Source organism: Canis lupus, chromosome 7 (genome assembly GCF_011100685.1).
Source record: "Canis lupus familiaris isolate Mischka breed German Shepherd chromosome 7, alternate assembly UU_Cfam_GSD_1.0, whole genome shotgun sequence".
Taxonomy (NCBI): domain Eukaryota; kingdom Metazoa; phylum Chordata; class Mammalia; order Carnivora; family Canidae; genus Canis; species Canis lupus.
In genome coordinates this window covers 37,356,095-37,368,378 of record NC_049228.1, presented here as the reverse complement: position 1 = coordinate 37,368,378, position 12,284 = coordinate 37,356,095, and the positions used below count along the sequence as shown (strand labels likewise).

General features: G+C 45.0%; 1 long non-coding RNA gene across 2 annotated transcripts in view; it reads left to right on the top strand.

The window, feature by feature from the left end:
• The first annotated feature begins 8,476 nt into the window (after window positions 1–8,476).
• LOC102152520 overlaps window positions 8,477–12,284 on the top strand; it is a 28,802-nt gene continuing 24,994 nt past the window's right edge. Inside the window, exon 1 of one of the 2 annotated variants that reach the window (XR_005362255.1) lies at window positions 8,477–8,732. This is a non-coding gene — a long non-coding RNA (uncharacterized LOC102152520). The remainder of the gene's footprint in view (window positions 8,733–12,284) is intronic. The other variant, XR_005362254.1, reaches the window with a different exon arrangement.

Here is a 12,284-nt window from a genome sequence, read left to right as displayed (position 1 = left end):
GTGGTGTCCATCTGTGGGTAGACCTCATTTTAGGCTCCTCTAGGGCAAGGATGTATTTGCTAGCAGTTCTGAAATCATTTTTTCACATTCTGCCAATTTCAGTTCAAGGGATAGATTCTTGGCTTCAGGATGGAAGAAACCTCCTGGTTGGGTTTGAATGGATCGGGCTGGGATCACCTGCTCCTGGGCCAGTTGCTGTGAGGCGTGTGTTAGGCAGGACCACACACCCTGCATCCCCGAGATGAGGAAGAGGAGAAGCCCCCCCAAACTTCCCCAAACTGTGTAAGTAGAGAAGGGAAGAGCTACTCCCTGCCCAAGGCCCATCAACTTTTTTGTCAAAATGGCTCTCAGGTAGCTGAGTGCTGTAATGGATCTAAAAAACTAATTCTGTGTAGGATGTGTGAGCAGATGATGGCTAAATATGGTGTTCCCTCTAGGGGAGCACAGCTCTGTCAGTCCAATCAGGGAGAAATCACAGTACTGTAGGGCACTGGGGTGGCTCAGTCAGTTGGATGGCCAACTCCTGATTTTGGCTCAGCTCATGATCTCAGGGTCCTGAGATGGAGCCCCACTTCAGGCTCTGTGCTCAGCACTGAGTCAGCTTGATATGCTCTCCCTCTGCCCTTCCCCCTGCTCCCTTGCTCTCACTCACTTTCTCTCTTTCTCAAATAAATTAATTAAAAAAGAAAAGAAAAGAAAGAAATCACAGTACTGTAAACAGGGAAGATTTAATATAAAGTTTCTAACTACAACAAGGGTTGGCAGATATAAGAACCAGCCACTACTACCCACAGAGCTGAGATCTCCCATCCCAGACTGAGATCCACACTCACTGAATAGTAGGGATGCTATGATGGTGCCATGCAGTGGAAGTTTGTGGAAATGTGCCCTCTGGAGTGTGGAGAAAAGCTGTTTACAGGGAATCGTCTTGAGCCCCCCAGGCTCTCTGCCAGAAAGTTGCAAGGTGTAGGGGATACCCAGTAGGGTGCAGGGCAGATGCTGCCTGCTGCCTGCTGCGGGGTGTAGTCCACGGCAGAAGCTGGGTGCTGGAGGTGCTCTGAGTATCCTAGGAGCCTGGCACTAGAGGACCCCCACACGCTCAGGAACCTGCAGAGTGTGCACCCAGGAACTAGGAGGCAAATAAACCGCTTTTCCTCCTGCAGTGTAGCTCTGGCACCCTCTGTTGACAAAGTTCAGTGCCAGCTCCACTGAAAAAATATTTAAAGGCCCAGATCCATTTTCACACTGTAATCCAAAAGGGTGAATGATTCGGAGCTGAATCACTAAATCAGTAAACCATGCAATACCCACGATAATGATGCTCCATTGCGGAAATGCTTATTTTGATTTATTTTGATTTCAGTTTCGATTTAGAAGCCATAAAGCAATCAGAAGGTATTTAGCTCCCTTTATGTGCTATGTTTAGATTAGAAACAAATGGGAATAAGGTGCTAAGGTGAGTTCTGAGCAGTGGTGTGATATGATGAGTGTAGTTCTGCAACATGAAGAGCATTTTTGATACTTCTGTTCACTCTGTAGGAAAGTATGCTTCTTCCCCAGTAATTAATTTTTTTAAATGAAATTTAAAATTATTTCATTGCACCATTTTACATATACTGGCAAAAAATAAATAAGAAAGTGTGATCTGGTGCTGGCCAGGTGTTGATACAGACACACGCAAACATTGCTGGTCCCCTTCAGTTTACTGAGGAGTTTCTGATTTCTGGAGGAATATATTAAAGAGCCTTAAAATCCCATCCCTTTATTCAATAATCCAACACCTCTGGATATAAAAATATTCCTAAGGAGATGATTCAAAACAAAGATTTGTCTGTACAATAATGTTTATGGTGGTATCAATTATTATAATTAATAAGTATATAATATACTATATATTTAAATTATTCCAGTTATAATAATTGCTATAATAATATTATATATAATAAATTACTATGCTTAACAATCATAATACTTTAAGAAGTAAAAAGGCCAAGTGTCCAGTGAATAGAAAATGGTCCAGTAAGTGAAGGTGTATGGACTCTCTCCAACTCAAAATAAATGTGACAACTATATGGAAACACAGAAACATGAGGATAAAATTAGGCAAAATTAGGAAGATAGAGCAGGATGATGTTTACATATTGCAATTATAACTATGGGGGAAACTTTATTTTTTTTTATTTTATTTTATTTTTTTTTTTAATTTTTATTTATTTATGATAGTCACATACAGAGAGAGAGAGAGAGAAGCAGAGACACAGGCAGAGGGAGAAGCAGGCTCCATGCACCAGGAGCCTGACGTGGGATTCGATCCCGGGTCTCCAGGATCGCGCCCTGGGCCAAAGGCAGGCGCCAAACCGCTGCGCCACCCAGGGATCCCTGGGGGAAACTTTATACCTAAGACTAGATGAATATAATAAAAAATAACTGAATTGTATCCTTTATTTATTTATTTATTTATTTATTTATTTATTTTTTAAATTTTTATTTATTTATGATAGTCACACACACAGAGAGAGAGAGAGAGAGAGAGGCAGAGACACAGGCAGAGGGAGAAGCAGGCTCCACGCACCGGGAGCCCGATGTGGGATTTGATCCCGGGTCTCCAGGATCGCGCCCTGGGCCAAAGGCAGGGGCTAAACTGCTGCGCCACCCAGGGATCCCCCTCCTTTATTTATTTTTAAAGAGGAGGTAAAGGGGCAGAAGGGGAGAGAGAAAATCTTTTTTTTTTTTTTTTTTTTAAGAATTTATTTGACACACAGAGAGAGCTCACAAGCAGGGGGAGCGGCAGAGAGAGGGAGAACCAGGTTCCTCACTGAGCAGGGAGCCCAATGTGGGACTCGATCCCAGGGCTCCAAGATCATGACCCAAGCCAAAGGCAGATGCCTAACCAACTGAGCCACCCAGGTGCCCCTCCTTGAAGCACTTCTGATCATCTCACATATCCACTTAGACTTCTCAACAGTTCCTCACTGACTACTGATCCCAACCTCAACCTCTCCAGGCTTAGAAGGATTCGTTGGATTTTCAGCACCAATGTTCCCTCCTAGCCTTAACGCTCACTGCACTGCCTATTACATGAACATGCCTTCCTTTTCCTCATCTACATATCTTCATTTATGCCATTCTTTTCATTTGGATTTGCTATCCTTCAGGGACCACATCAAATCCTATATCCTCCACAAAAGTATTTGTCATTCTTTAAAAACAAAAATTGGAAGTGATCCTTTCTCCTTCTGAATCTTATGTCACTTCCATGTAACATCCTTTAACATCCTTATGGAGGTCTGTCTGGCCCTGGGGTTGTGGTGGGTGGGTGTCCTGAGATGGATGAGGGGAAATCAAGATGACTCAGTCACCACATCCTTACGGTACTTACCACATAATGCCTTAATGATGGCTAACATTTATCACCCAATTACATGAGAAAGCATGTTGTGTGCATTACCTCACTTAATTTTCACAGTGCATAAGCAAATGGTAGCTCAAAGATTTCAATATAGGAGAGCCTTCAGGGCTGCCACCTTTTTTTTAAAAGATTTATTTATTTATTCCAGAGAGAGAGAGAGAGAGCAAGGGAAGGGGCAGAGGGAGAGAAGAGAAAGAGAGAGGATCTCCAGCAGATTCCCCACTGAGTGTGGAACCCAACTCGGGACTCCATCCCAGGATCCTGAGATCATGACCTGAGCTGAAATCAAGAGTCAGTCCCCAACTAACTGAGCCACCCAACCCCATGGCTGCCATCTTATTCAAGAGGGAGATGCAAGTGTCAAATAAAGGTACTAGTTTTAATTAGATTTCACACTTATTCAAGGTGGCTTTGGAGGACGCTGATGACAGTTATGGAAGATGGACAAAGGCTTCCCCGAGCCACCACTAGGGACACCAATAGATAAGGTGTTACTATTGTCTGTATTGTACCAATGAGGAGACTGAGGCCTAGAAAGGGTGAGTGACTTGCCCAAGGTCACATAGCTGGCACTGGATAGAGCTTGGTTTTGAGCCCAATCCTTGTGTTGACAAAGCCCATGCTTTATGGCATCATCATTACTGCAGCACAGCTTACGGGATTTGGTTTTTTACAAAGTTGTTCTTCCCAAATCCTTTAGCACATGCTTTCATGTAATTGGAACCTTATTCATATTGCTTGAATGGATGAATAAATGACTATCGAGTGAATACAAGAGATAAAGCCATTGGGATGTCTGGGTGGCAGAATTGGTTAAGTGTCCAACTCTTGATTTCAGCTCGGATCATGATCTCAGGGTCTTGAGATTGAGCCCCAAGCCCAAAGTTGGGCTCCACGCTAGGCATGGAATCTGCTTAAAATGCTTTCTCTTCCCCCTCAAAATCCCTTACTTGCTCTCTCTAAAAAAAATAGAGATAAAGCCATCATAGTACATTTTCTCTTTCTTTTTTTAAAAAAAGATTTTATTTATTTATTCATGAGAGACACACACACAGAGAGAGAGAGAGAGAGAGAGGAGCAAAGACACAGGCAGAGGGAGAAGCAGGCTCCATGCAGAGAGCCCAATGTGGGACTCAATCCGGGGTCTCCAGGATCATGCTCTGGGCCGAAGACGCTGCTAAACCACTGAGCCACCTGGGCTGCCCCACTTTTTCTCCTTCTATACTCAGTACTATCCCCAGAAAAATTCAGTTATCCTATTATCTGTAGAAAGTCCCCTTGTTCCTTAGGTATGGAGTCCATGTTTGTGTGTGAACCTACATTGGTATAAATGTGTGTGTGCTCTGGCTTCTCTGGCCAATATTCATATTATCTGGATTAAGTAGGGTGGATATAATGATATTCATAGCAACTAGATTTAGGAAAGCAGCACTGTTTTTATTTGTTTTTATTTTTATTTTTTTCAGCACTGTTTTTAAAAGGCTACCAACTACTCATTTAGCAGTTCAAATTCTGTTACAGTATGGATTACTCCTTCAAACATGACTTTGGCCAACCCTGTCTTATGTAGTTAAATACTGACTTTGGTCTTTTATAATAAGATAGGGCTGAATGTGTGCTAACAGGTATTAAATATCTGGGATACAATAAGACCTTGGAATATTGTTATGGCTGCACTGTGTCCCCTCCAAAGTCATATGTTGAAGCCCCTAGTACTTCAGAATATGACTGTATTTGGAAATAGGGCCTTTAGTAATTAAGGAAAAGGGAGTTCATGTGGCTGGGCCCTAACCTATTATGATTGGTGTCCTCAGAAGAAGAGATTAATACAGAGATACAGGAGGAGGATGATCTGAAGACAGGGAGAGCACAGCCAAGGAAAGAGACCTCAAAAGAAACCAAACCTGATGACACTTTGATCATGAACTTCTAGCTTCCAGAGAAATGAATTTCTGTTGTATTTTCTACCCTATCTGCTGTATTTTGTGATGGCAGCTTTAGCGACCTATTATAGATATTAAGGTCTTAATGTAAGAAGGGACTCTGGAAGACATCCAGTCTATCCACCCTATTCCTTTTTTTTTTAAGATTTATTTTAGAGAGAATGTGCATGTATGTGCACACATGCACACAAGGAGGGGGAGGAGCAGAGGGGAAAGGAGAGGGAGAAGCAGACTCCATGCTGGTCATGGAGCCAGTACAAGGCTCAATCCCAGGATTCTGAGAGCATGACCTGAGCCAAAACCAAGAGTCGGATGCTTAACCAACTGCAGCATCCAGGTGCCCCATCCAACCAGAGTATTTTTTATTTCCAGTCCTTCACCTAGTCATCGTCTTTCCAATAGCATTTTTCTCTGAGCATCTATCTCCTCTCTGAAGATCTCCTCATCTATGTGGGATGTCTCTTTCATTTCAGGCAGCTTTTACTGGTAGAAAGCTTTGTAGATTGTACCAAATCTTTGCCCAAATTCTGAAGGCAACTCTGTAAATGTAAATTGAACTAGCATGGAGCAGAGAACTGGCGTGATGTCTTTGCAGGCTGGGTTCCCCAGGAAGTGCTGGCTAGCTGGCAGGACGTTTAGAAAGGAGTGAACTTAAGATCAACAGCTGTGGGAGAGAGGGCATCAAAGTAGGAGTGGGCAGGAGAAATGGAGCTCTAGGACAGACTCAAGGATGGCCCTGGCCAACCTACAGGGCTCTCTGGAGCTAGGTACTTTCCTAAGCTATCCTGCTCTGGGCTGAGATGGATTTGATCCACCACTGAATATGGGCAGACCAAGTGCTCAGTCAAGGCTCATCTCCTCTTTGGAAACTTTTATTGAGGGGGCACCTGGGTGGCTTAGTGTTTGAGGGTCTGCGTTCAGCTCAGGTCATGATCCTGGGGTCCTGGGATCAAGTCCACATCCCGCTCCCCACAGGGAGCCTGCTTCTCCCTCTGCCTATGTCTCTGCCTCTCTGTGTGTCTCTCATGAATAAATAAATAAAATCTTTTAAAAAATCTATTTTGTGAGCTTGCCGCAGAACCTATTTATGAAACAGACTCATAGAGCTATCTTGAGTGATCATCCTTAAGAGTCATTACAGCCAAAAAATAAAAAAATAAATAAGTAAGAGTCATCACAGCCCAACTAGATAGAGCTGGAGCTGCCCCGGAGTCATGTCTCTTTAGCACTCTAGCAGTAGAGGCAAACCAGGTCTGTCCTTAAAGGGGACCCCAGGAGGACATCACTGTGTTCAGCATACAATCCTGGTTTTATACAGTAAGTGTTTATTAATGCAGCCTGAATCATGTCATTAGCATTTAGAGTCACATTATCACTATTGGCTTGGGTGCTGGTCCATTAGACCACTAATTCTTTTTCACATGAGCAAACCTCTTCCTGCACAGAAGTCCTGGAAGCCAAAGCAGCTGTATGACTTATTTTCTTAGAATAAACATTAATTTTTTTTCCTGTATGTTTATGACCTGTATGTGATTCTCTCCTTGTCCTCATCAAGCTCCCTCAAAATTAAGTTTCATTTGCACCAAAACATTAATTGGCAATGACTTGGGGCCTTTGAATGGGGGCTGGCACAAAACGGATTTTTTTCATTAGATATTTTTATTCCAAGGGGAAGGAAATAAACTGCAGTCACTGAACGGGATCAGAAACAGCTTTCCTCACCTGCAGTGTCAGGAGGCCCGGGGCCACGTCACTAACGCGGCAGGCTTCCCGTGTATTCTCCTGATCTTTTAGACCTTTGCTGGCCAACGAAGGGGTCAGCGGCGGGAGGACCGCGGGTCAACCAGGGAGCCGCGGGGCCCTGAGGGCAGCGTCCCTGCAGGGGTAGGACTGCAAACTACCCCCCAAACAAGGGCTGGGAGGAGGGAGCAGGGGACCATGACAGCCAAACGTGTTGTCACAGCGCCCTGGCTCTCCGAAGCACCCCTGCAGGAGCGGGGTAGGGGGTGGGGGTGGGGGGTCTACCTGCCTCTCTCTCCCGCTTGGCCCTTGTTTCCCACAGGCACCGAGGGATCTTGAAATACGAAACTCTCTGAATTTAAACCCTAAACCAAGCCGTGCTTGGTTCTGATTGGTGAGAGGGTGTGGTGGTGCAAGCTCTGATTGGTGGACATGGGAGCTCCTGGTCTTGATTGGTGGAGATGGGACTGGCCCTTATTGATGGAGATGGGAGCACCTGGCCTGATTGGTGGAGATGGGAGCCTGGCTCTGATTGGCAGGGACCCCTCCCCGGCACCCTGGCTCTTCTGCGCCTCTGGGTGAGAGTCCTCACTGCCTGTTCTCAGTGTGTCCCAAGCCTCTCCCCGGCTCCCCATCCCTCCAGCATGGGGTCTCCTTGGAGGTTGCGTGAGTGCCAGGCCCTCCCTACCCCAGAGGGCACCTGCCTCGGTGTCAGCCGGCCCAGGGCTCCCTAGTGTAAGGAAGGCTGGCTCTAAGACACCTGCAGCAGTTCAACGACTCGGGCAGGGCTCGCCCCCAGGGATTGGCCTCAGTCCCCCAAGATGGCTCAGTGACCCCAGGAAAGATGGCAAGCATTAAAATGGCACATCAGTAGTTCTGTTGACAACGCATTAGAACATATGAGAAATGATGTACCTCACTCCTCATCACCGTCTCCAGATTTTGGAAACGTTGCCCAGGAAGGCAAAAAACCCACCCTCCAGTGCCTGGGTTCCCATTGGCTTAACTGAGTTTTGGGAAATGCAGCTGGAGTGGAGGAAGGCAGGCTTTGTGGTGGCCCTTCCAGCCCCAGCTCCCAGTATTCCTCTAGCCAGCCGTGTGCTTTCCAGGGGTCCTCGGCTCATCCCAGAGCACCCACCACACATTCCTTCCTGTAGTTGTGTGAGGCAAGAGCTCAAGGATCAGAAAGCCATCCAGAAATTGAAAACTGGGTTTTCTCTCTTGTGAAGATCCTAGAAGGCGTCTGACTCGTCCCAGTTTGTCCGTTTTGGAATAAGAAAATTTTTTCTTTTCATTTTTACCATTCTGTCCCACAGAAGAACTAAAAAAAAATCCTGCCTCTGAGAGTAATGTAGGGAAAAAGCAGTTCCATTACCAATGAGACCTGGAATAGTGCAGGAGAGGAGGACAAGGAAGTGTTCCTGTCCCATAAGATAAGCCATTCTAGGACAAGGGGGTTGCTGACTGCATTCCACTCTTGTAACTAAGACACCACTGAGCAAGCACATGAGGTCACAGAAAGGTTGCTTGGAAAGTTCTGCAGGAGAATTGTCTCTGAGCCTCCAGAGAAGGGAATTGTAGGTGCTGGGCCAAGGGCTCTTGGCCATGCGAGCACTGCCCCTAGGAAGGCTTGCAGACAGGTATCTCCCATCTCCCCAACCCTGCCCTCTCTCAGACCTGTCTTTTATGACATTTGTACTTCTACCATTTCAGTGTTTTCCATTAGCATTCACTGTTATTTAAATTATTGATCCTTTAAGTGTTTGTACCTTGCTAGACTGAGTAGTAAGTGGCTAAATGGTTGTGGGGGGTGGGGAGGAATTTACACACACAGAGACACTCATCAATAGGCATGATTTCTAAAATTCTGTATCCTTTATTGCTTTTCCCTGTCTTCTTGCTTGCTTTTTCCTCTGCCAAATCCAGGATGCTTTGCAGACATGTAGGCAAACATGGCATTTCCTGCATTCTATATTAAAATCTTCAGTAGCCATGGAGCTAGGGAGGGTACTTCCCAGGACACATAGAGGCTCTCTCTGCATGAGGAGCCTGGCATCTGTGCACACAGGCTGTAGCCTGGCATCTGTGCACACAGGCTGTGTCTCTGCAGGGACTGGCCTAGCCTGCTCCCTGACCCTTCTCTTCCTGCCCTTTTGCCAATTTGTCATTCTGCATAGAAGGGAAGAGACCAGATGGATTTTGGCCAGAGCTAGCACTAATGCACTTCTATTTATGAGTAATCATTTAAACAGAAAATGGGGTTTGTTGTCCTGAAGAGAAGGTCAGACAGAGAAAGCTAAACCCCTTATCATGGAGAAGCTGGGCTCACCGAGGGAAAACAAAAAGGCAAAGGGGCAAACAGTCATTGGCACTAAGCACAGGAATGGAAAGCTAAGCCTAGGAATATACCAAAGTAAAAAACCATCTTTTTTCTTGAGAGGAAGAAATGAATAATTTAGTTTCTGCTAGGTACAGTCAGCAATCTTATATCTGAAACAACGCTGCACAAGATCAGGATGGCCTAAGAGCTACTCATCGGCCACATCTCATATTTGTGTTATTAGCTGGTGCTAACTGAAAAGCATGAGTAAAACAACTCTGTAAGTTTGGGTCATTGAGTGTGCTGGGTACTTAAGGACAAGAAGCACACAAAACCACACTTGGAGGATTTGTCACTTCAGAGGCAAGATGCTAAATTAATTTTTTGCATTATATTCTAAGCTCTGCTCCAATTCTCACTTTTGTGAAAGATTAAAAACAGTTAAAATTCTACAGATACAGGGTTTTGAGAACCACAAATGCCAACAAGTTCTGGCCAGTTGCTGCCCCTTTGCAGACACATTGGTCTCACAGCCGTGCTGATGCCATGTTTTCTGTCTGCAGACCCAAGACATTGCAGATCTTTAGGGAATCCAGACGGGGCAGCTAAGAGCTACTCCCCAGAGCTCCTCAGGTCTAATCTCCTCCCCTCTGCTGCTCTTGCCCGGATGAGCCTCTCCCTCTGGTCTTCAGCGTTGGTATCACACTGTGGTGCTGATAGGATTGCCAGTTTTAGCAAGAAACAAGGGTGCATGTTGGGTCTGCCAGGGAAGCGCTCTGCCTTCCTATTGGGCTGCCCCAGAGTCCCTCATGCAACCACAGGACGACTACACACCAGCTGTCCCAGTGCCTAGGCCTTGCGGAAATGGAGTGATTGCTGCCTTTTCCATACATAAGACGCAGGGTCACAGTGATCCAGGGTATAAAGTGGTCAGTAACAAAATCACAAAAGGAGGATGCTGTAGGAGTCCTAAGAAAAACACCCTGTAGATTTCCAGTTTCTTGTTTAGAAGTAGAAAATCTTTTTTTTTTGTATTTCATTTATTTATTTGAGATAGAGAACAAGAGAGAGAGCATGAGCAGGGGGGAGAGGGAGAAGCAGAAAGCCCCCCGAGGGACTCAATCCCAGGACCCTGAGATCATGACCTGAGCCAAAGGCAGATGCTTAATTGACTGAGCCACCCAGGTGCCGCTAGACGTAGAAAATCTTTCATTGGCTCTGCTGATCTTGACCATAAGGAAGTCCCTGAAGCTTCATTTCTGACACCACAGAGCAAATCAGTGTTTACACTATGGTTTTACTCATGCAGGTAAATGCTCATGCACAAGATCTGTTGTGCAGCTGGTCTCCCCAGATTGTAATAAAGAATACTCCCCGAGAGCCAGACCTTCTGGACCTGTAAGTGTAGTGTAGGTCCTGGAGACTCTCCAGAGCCAGAATTTCTGCCTCTCTGCTGTAGGGGCTGTGCTGTTTATGGGACTCCAGCCTTAGTGGTCTCCCTGATGCCTGGTGGGCTTCTGCTCCTTCCCATTGCCAGGACTGGATGTAGACTCTGTACCCAAAATTCAAATGATTCTGTTTTAGGCAGATACAGTTTACTAAAACTCCTGATTCTATGCTGTTTTGGAGACTAAAAACTCTCCAAAGAACCCATTCCTGTCCAGTCCACTATTCTCCTTTATATTTAGGTTCCCAGAAAAGCATCAGGGTAGGGCACCATTCCCCTAATCCAATCAAATGAGGGCCAGAGTTGCAGGATGACAAAACAAAAAGCATAGCAACTTATCAAGAAGGAACCACCTGTGGCAGTCTCTTCCTCAGAAAGGGCTTTGGGCACAGTGGGGACTTCAGAGTCTATGGATCAGTTAATATATTCCACCTCTTTCTTCCATGAACAGCTTCAAAGGACCCCCCCATCCAATTTCATCCAACTATTGTAACCCAGCAAGTGTAGACATCCACGTTGTCTTTTCTGTGATGGAAAACAGGATGCTTTGGAATTTTTGAAGTTTGATGTTATTTTAGAAATTACATGGATAAGGAAACAAGTCCAGACAGCAGGCTGAACATCTAGTTAATGTGATCTCATTCATCACTGAGATTCCAACTCTAGGGATCACTTCCCTTCTTTGGCTCTTCTGTCCCACCAAACTATCCTGTATTCCCAGTCTCTTCTGCAAGGTTGACCAAATTACTATTCCTATCCCCAAAATTTAGTTTTTCCAATGGAGAAAAAATGAAATGGAAAAAAAAAGCAGATGGCTTCTATTTACAGTCACTTTTGGACAAGTTCCTATCCACACCAGAAATGTAGGCAAGGATATTTTTCTTCTTTGTTTAGTTTTCATGGATCTTGTAAACCTCCCAATTTTGTACATGGAAAGGGTCTGTCGTCACTTTAATGAATCATGGGAACCTTCTCTGCTCCCTGAGTGCATATCTCCTTCCTGACCCTTGATTTAAGGCAATTAAGAAAGCAATAAAATCACTTTTGATCAATGCATTCTGGCCAGAGGGAGGGAGAACAGGTTGTCCTTACAGGATATCTATAATTAGATTGGGTTTGGAATTGGACTGCTGCATTGAGTAGAGAAAAAGCATAGTTTTAAATCACCATCTCAATATTTCAGAAGGAGCTAGAGGTATCTAAAAGCTCTGAACAGAATGAGGAGTGAAATCAAGGCATTTTGAACTAGTGACCTTATTGCAACACTTTATAAATAGGCACGTGAGTAGCTGGGTCTTGTACAAATGAGGGGTGGTACTTGGAGGTCATAATTTTTCTGCAGCCTAAAGCAGTATCTATTCAGATAGATGATACAGATTCCCTTGCCCCTCGTAACACCTCAAGGTGCCATGAAGATACAGACTG